Genomic DNA, 7059 nt, shown 5'->3' on the forward strand with positions numbered 1-7059 from the left:
AAGTCATTTATTTATAAATTATTGATCATATATTAAACAAAATAGGCTCTTCGCCGTTTTGAGTCCATGAGTGCCTGAAATTGTCCACATCTCGCGTCCCATTTGGTCTATTCATGGAAAAGAGATTGTATTAGACGCAATTGCATATGTTTCCAAAAAGGGTTTTCGCCGTTTTAAGACCTTATAATATAATTTAAGTCTTAGGAATTATTATTTTTTCCTTCAGATTTAACACCTTATATTACTGCATCAACGAACTACATAGTTCAAATGATTCAACTTCAAAAAACATTCTCCCAAAAAAATTTCTTCAATAAAGAGAGAGAAAATCTAACTAAACTATCAGTCATTATGTTCAAACATTTAAAAATATAAATAAGTTCGATATGATTCAACATGCTTTGAAAACTTCCAAATATCGTCACACTTTACTTCTATCTTGATAGCATGAAGTAGCCTCTCCTTTCTGCAAAATATTAACAATCTTAATAGGAATCGAATGTAGATATTTAGTCCACTTCCAATGATATTCTGGTATAAATGCAACAAATTATAAATGTACCAATAATTGTTTGTGATGGAATAGTATGTATTTGTTTCGAAATTTTGAAGCTCGCTCAAACTCTATTGGATATAAAATTATCCTTGTTAGAAAACATTTCATCTCCAATAATAATATTTTCAAGCGAATTTAGATTAGTCAAGTAACGCAGATATAAAAATCTACGGAAAAAAAAGAAGCACGTGAAGCTATGAGGGAAGCATGGTATAACAATGATTAAAGTGCATACTAGCACGAGTCTCCACAGTCCTTCACGCTTTCATGTTTTTATTATTATATATAAAAAAACACTGTATTTTGTTTTTTTTTTACAGACAATACGGTGCCGCAATTTTAAGCTATAGTTTAAAATTATTTGATTTAAAAGTATATTTTATAGTTATTAAATATTATTCGCTTTATCTTAGTTTGTTTGTTCTATTTTAATTTGACACGATAATTAAAAAAGTGAGAATTTTTTTTAAATTTTGTGATTTTAAATTAAAGATATGTAATATATCAAAATATTTTTTAATATTATAGTTTTAAATATGACATGTGAAAAATAGAAATTAAAGAGTTGCTAAAAAAGAATTCTTTTATTGAAATAAATTTTAAAAAATAGAACAAATAAATTAAAATAAATAGAATAAAAAAATCGAAAAGTATTACTAAATATTTTCTAAGTATTTATTATTTCTTAACTACCTAAAGTTGAAGATCTATCAAATATCAAGTGATTAGAGGTGCGGATATTTGGGTTGAATTTTGGTGGGTCAAGTTAGGATGAAGTAGTAAATGAGTTATTGTTTAATGAAAAAATTATCTAATTAGACATATATTCATACCAATTTACTAATTAAATTTATATTTTTAAATAATTATTTATTATTTTACTATTTATTAATTATGTATCAAATTTGAAGTCAAATACATTGAGATACATTATTCCTTTAAAATAGAATAAAATAGAATCCTACTCACTTAATTATCTCTTTAAAATAAAATCCTACCCACTTAATTATCTTTCTATTTTATTTCCTCACTCCAATCAAACCACTCTCTCTCTTAATCCTTCTCGTCCCATCATCTGACTCCAAGGATTCTTACCGTAGTAGCCATGGCCGACAAATTTTAGTTAGTCAATTATTTGGTAGTTTTGCTAGCACCATCTCACTCTAATTCTGGTACATAATTAATAAATAATGGGATAATAAGTAATTATTTAAAAATATAAATTAATTAGTAGATCTAGTATGAATATATGTCTAATTAGATAGTTTTGTATATAATGGGACTTAAAGAAGACTATTTTATTTTCCAGTCAAACAGTGCTCACACTTTTTTAATTTAGCACTTTAGAAATTTGATAATAACTTTTTCTGGGTCAAAATTATCACACTCCGAGTCTACACCCTAGATGTGACCAACACTTAGAACCATTGATGGTCCCAAACAAATTCTTAATATGACTTACTACTACATTGAAGGATATAACACATATATGGAAGCTTTTAAAAGATGAGCATGCAATGGAATAACTTAGAAAACAAACTCAATAACTTCATTTAAAGATCTGAAATTGAATAATATATATGTCCGTAAAATAATTGTAAAAATTGTAACTCGATGACTCATCTATGAAGCCTCTAACATACTGAAGCTAGGTTATCGAGACAAGACCCCAGGCCACCTTAATATTCTACTAACAATATATACTAACAATCAATACTTAAGATAAATTAGAGCCATCCAAAAGTAAGACATCTCACCAAAGCTGGATGAAAGTGATGAGCTTGAGTACCTGAATCTGCATCATAAAACAATGCGGTGCCAAATAATGTTACTACATAAAATGTACGGTATGTAAAATACCTGAGTGAACAACTATTTAAAACTGAACACACTGATCTGAAATGAATAGCTCTGAATATAGACTTGAAATAAGGTCAACTAAATAGTAAATGTAACGACCCATTTCTGTCATTTTGAATAAGCCAATTAGGAAGGAAATTTGGGCCAGAAAAATTTTGAGTAGTAACTTAGAAATTTGAAGACTGGGCCAGATTTGGATGGAATCCGAGTCAGGTGAGGTCTAGGGCAATCCGATAATGAATTAGGGTTGATTTTGAAGTTTTGATTGTTAGAAATAGTAGCTAAGACGTTAAGAAATTCATAATTCCTTTCGAAAGTGAATTTGGGTGAGTAGAACTTTCAAAATCGAATTTGGCATGAAGAGGTCATCGTAGAACGTCAAGATTTGAGGTTGTATTGTGAAATGGTGGCTTGAAACATGAATTCCGAGTTTGTGTCTCCGTGCAAGCCGACATAACGGACTGAATACCACCATGATGAGGGTCGTTTAGCGGGTTGGGGTCGCTATAACAGGCTAGTCATGGGTTTTAAATCAGAAAAGTCTCAAAATAGTTTTTATTTCTGCAACATCATTCTTGAAAATCTAAAGACGACCTAGGGCTATTTCTTTTCAGTTTTCCACCATTTTTTTGGTAAAGGTAAGTTATACATTTCTCTAAATTCTAATTCGATTCTTAGACCTTACAATCTATGGAAAATCTCTGAGGGGAAGTTTTGACATGAAATTAATGGTGGGAAAAGTCCTAGTTGGGTGAGATGATCATGAAATTGGCCAAGGGTTAGAATTTTGACATAATTAGGTAAATTAGACCATTGTTCATTGATTAATTGTATTCTTTGTTTGTTTTAGACCAAGGACGAGCTAAAGCATTGAAAAAAGGGAAAGCTCTAGTTCTTTAGAGTTTCAAAGCTTGTTTTGAGGTAGGTGATGATTGTGTTTTCCTATTTGTGTTATGTGTTTGTTAAGTACTTCACTAGTATTGCATGCATAATATATGATTAGGGAAAAGGAAAGAACATGAATTGAAATGACATCTTGTGATCAAATTGCATGCAATAAATGAATTACTTGGTTATACAAGTGTGTGTACATATTCATTGTAGTTGTGATTGTGACGTGTAAATTTATGTTAGATCAGATACCATCGGTATGTTTGGATAGGATACCACGATGGTATAATTGGATTGAGTACCATGCCGGTATATTTGAAACATATACCATGCCAGTACACTGACTAGTGGAATATGTACCACGTCGGTACACTAACAGTTTGAATATGAATTACATGAGAGGATCATTGTTTGAATGTTGAATTGTGATTGAGTATGTTTATCTGTATAATGATTTAAAAATTGGCATAGTTGTGATGTAATTGTATATTGTCTTCTTATTATATTGTAGTTTTTTGTTCATATTTCATTTACTAAAAATGGTCGTGTGATCCTACCAGCACACTGTGGTTGTGTACTGATACTGCACTTGCTCTTTTTTCGTTGTCACGACTCCGATCCGCCATAACTGGAATCCACTCAAACTCTACGGTGGGAGAACCATTCTAACAGCCCAACAATAATAATTGTAAGTATACACAATCTTAAAGATGCGAAAGCAGATTTAAATCAAGGATAAATGTTGAGTTTGTCACGACCCAACCCCGTAGGCCGTGACTGGTGCCCGAATTGAGCACCCAAACGTACCCTTATCCCAAATTAGTCTTTTAACCGAATAAACAAAGGTAGTGATTAGAAAAAAAATTGCTAAATGGATCAAAAAAATAGATGTAGGCACGAGGCCTGATAGGCCGTCACAAAACACACAAAACCCAAACCATATATACAAAATCCACAACATAATTCTGTCTACAGACCTCTACAGATGATAGCTTAGTCATAAGACGGGACAGGGCCCCGTCGTACCCCTGACCAACTTATTCAAATATACAGAGATAAAGTAAGTACCGAAATACAAGCTCCGAACAAGGGAGCACTGTCAATAACACAACAGATGTCCTAAACAGGCGGCTCAGCAAAACGAACGTCGGTACCTGCGGGCATGTAACGCAGCCCCCCCGAAGAAAGGGGGTCAGTACGAAAAATGTACCGAATATGTAAAGCATGAACTGTAATAAATAAAATCATAATCTGAATAATATGTGCAGAAAACAAAATAAATGTTCAAAATTTCAAAATACTTATCATAATCACAAATCATATATGCAAAGACATATGCCATATCCGGCCCCATGTCATGGGACTCGGTGAACAAAACGTGGTCGCCCTCCCGTCATTGGCGCCACAGCACATCATAACACCAGAGTAGGGAATATCTCCGTAACAGATCATATCATATCAGATGGCCATATCAAATCAAATCATATCATATTATATATGTACATGGCACAGCATAACTCCGTGGCATAACATACACCACAACCCATGTACATGTCATACCTGCCCCCTCACGTCGGGGCATGGCGAAAAAAATGCAGAGAAGTACGCTTGATAACATATCCTGGCCCAGGCTCAGTGAAAGAAACATTGAGGCATCCACGAGTGGAGTAGTAAGAAACTAAATGCAATTTAAATTACAAAATATTTATACAGACTCGATGGCATAATTTTGATAACAAATCATAAAAGGAAACTTGAATAATAATAATAGTACAAGTACTTCCAATATCACAATAATCTACGTAAAAATAGTATTTTCCGAATTATCTCCGTACTTCCAAATATATTATGAGAATTAACGGAATAATTATTCATATAATATTAGGAAGCATAGCAAAGAGTTTCTTTCAAATTCTACCTACCATAATTCAAACGGAATAACGAAGAAAAATTCGGAATAGTGGGGCCCACCTCGATCAAATGAAGTGGCGTATACAAATCACGTGCGTTAGACTTCATAACATTATTTAGAAGAGTTTCAAGGTATTCGGAATTCATTTGTGCAAAATCTAGAAGTTTAGACAATTTTTCCAAAACTATTCATAATTACCTAATTCAATTCTATTGAATAGAAAAGGGAAATTTTTGAGCGTTGATTTCGAAGAGTAGAGTGATCCCCGAGGTTCGTATTCACTCCTATTACATCTAGGACATGCCAATAGAAGAAAATGTAAAGCTTTACATACCTTTTTGGCCTTTTATGGTTGTCCAAGTTCAATTCCTGTTTCCTCCAAAATCTACAATTGGTCACATTTACCCATTACTATTTATAAGACTTTAAGAATTCAATTTTTCCAATACTTGTCTACAAAAATTTCGGCAGCATCTCCCCTATATATATGACACCCCGAGATTACAACTCGGCCACCATATCAACAACCAAGCCAACAACAACACCGATACCATCAACAATCAATTTAAAATGCACCATAACATAAATTGATTTCTTTTCCAACTAATGCAATAACTTTCAACCCAACTTTGCATTTCCAAATAAATATGAATATTTCATGTTCATAACTAATTTAAACTCATTCAAACATAGGTGAAAAATATTTCAAGTAAGCTATTCCATTATTCCTCAATTCCATATTTCACCCAAAAATTCCATAAATGCAACAAAACTATTACAATTCATTTTCTTCTTTCAACTTCATAATCAAATTCATTTTCTTCTTTCAACTTCATAATCAACAACAACAATCCATACTTTTAATAACTTACCTCCATATTCTTATAATATCATACTAAAATTACATAATTTCTACAACCCATTTTAATACCAACTTACACCATATAAACTTTATTTATATCCCAAAAATCATAACAACAACTAACAAATTATACAAACTTAATTTTTTCCATTTCATCACCTAACCCATATTTCCAACTTCAATAAATTCATTCAACTTCCAATTCCAACATAAATTTTTTACCATAACTACTATTTCATAACTACTACTAAAATACTACACAAAAATTCAAGTCTTCTTGCCAACAATCTTACATACACATAACTTATTCATATGTCCAAATCCAATCATATAACTTCCATATTTCCATGGATTCTACACATCTCTACTTACTACAACATAAACAAACTTCATAACATAATGAAATTGGATTAATTCTTACCTTTTCCTTCCAACTTCTTCACTTCACCAAGACACCCAATTAATCAAACAAGGCTCCTATCTTCCAAAATAACTTCATCATGTTGTAGAGGATCCTTGAATTAGTAGAAATACTAGGAGAAAATAATTTTGGGGATGAAATTTCAAGGAGTAAAATTACTCCCTCCATAGCCGATTTTCTCTCTTTGATTTCTCTTCTTTCCTTTGCACTTCTCTTTTCTCAAATTGTGTAGAGAATTCTAGAAATTTATGATTTAAAGCCCCTCATGAGAAATTCCAATTTTGCCCCTAACCTTTTCTAATATTTCCAAGTTGAAATTCCAATTTTGCCCTTAGCCTTTTATAGTATTTTCACATGTGAAATTCTAATTTTGTCCTTAACCTTTTATGGTATTTCCACAAGTGAAATTCCAATTTTGTCCTTAATCTTTTATGGTATTTCCACATGTGAAATTCCAATTTTGTCCTTAATCTTTTATAGTATTTCCACATGTGAAATTCCAATTTTACCCTTAAACTTTTCCAATATTTTCACATCCCAATTTAGTCATAAGAATT

General features: G+C 31.8%; 1 long non-coding RNA gene across 1 annotated transcript; it reads right to left on the bottom strand.

The window, feature by feature from the left end:
* Nucleotides 1-4156: 4156 nt before the first annotated feature.
* Nucleotides 4157-6713, bottom strand: LOC129870832 (uncharacterized). Its single transcript, XR_008762134.1, has 3 exons — nucleotides 6503-6713; nucleotides 5554-5604; nucleotides 4157-4461 (listed from the first exon to the last, which is right to left on the bottom strand). It is a non-coding gene; the product is annotated as an uncharacterized LOC129870832 (long non-coding RNA).
* Nucleotides 6714-7059: the final 346 nt, after the last annotated feature.

Source organism: Solanum dulcamara, chromosome 10, assembly GCF_947179165.1.
Source record: "Solanum dulcamara chromosome 10, daSolDulc1.2, whole genome shotgun sequence".
In the NCBI taxonomy this organism is placed as follows: Eukaryota; Viridiplantae; Streptophyta; class Magnoliopsida; order Solanales; family Solanaceae; genus Solanum; species Solanum dulcamara.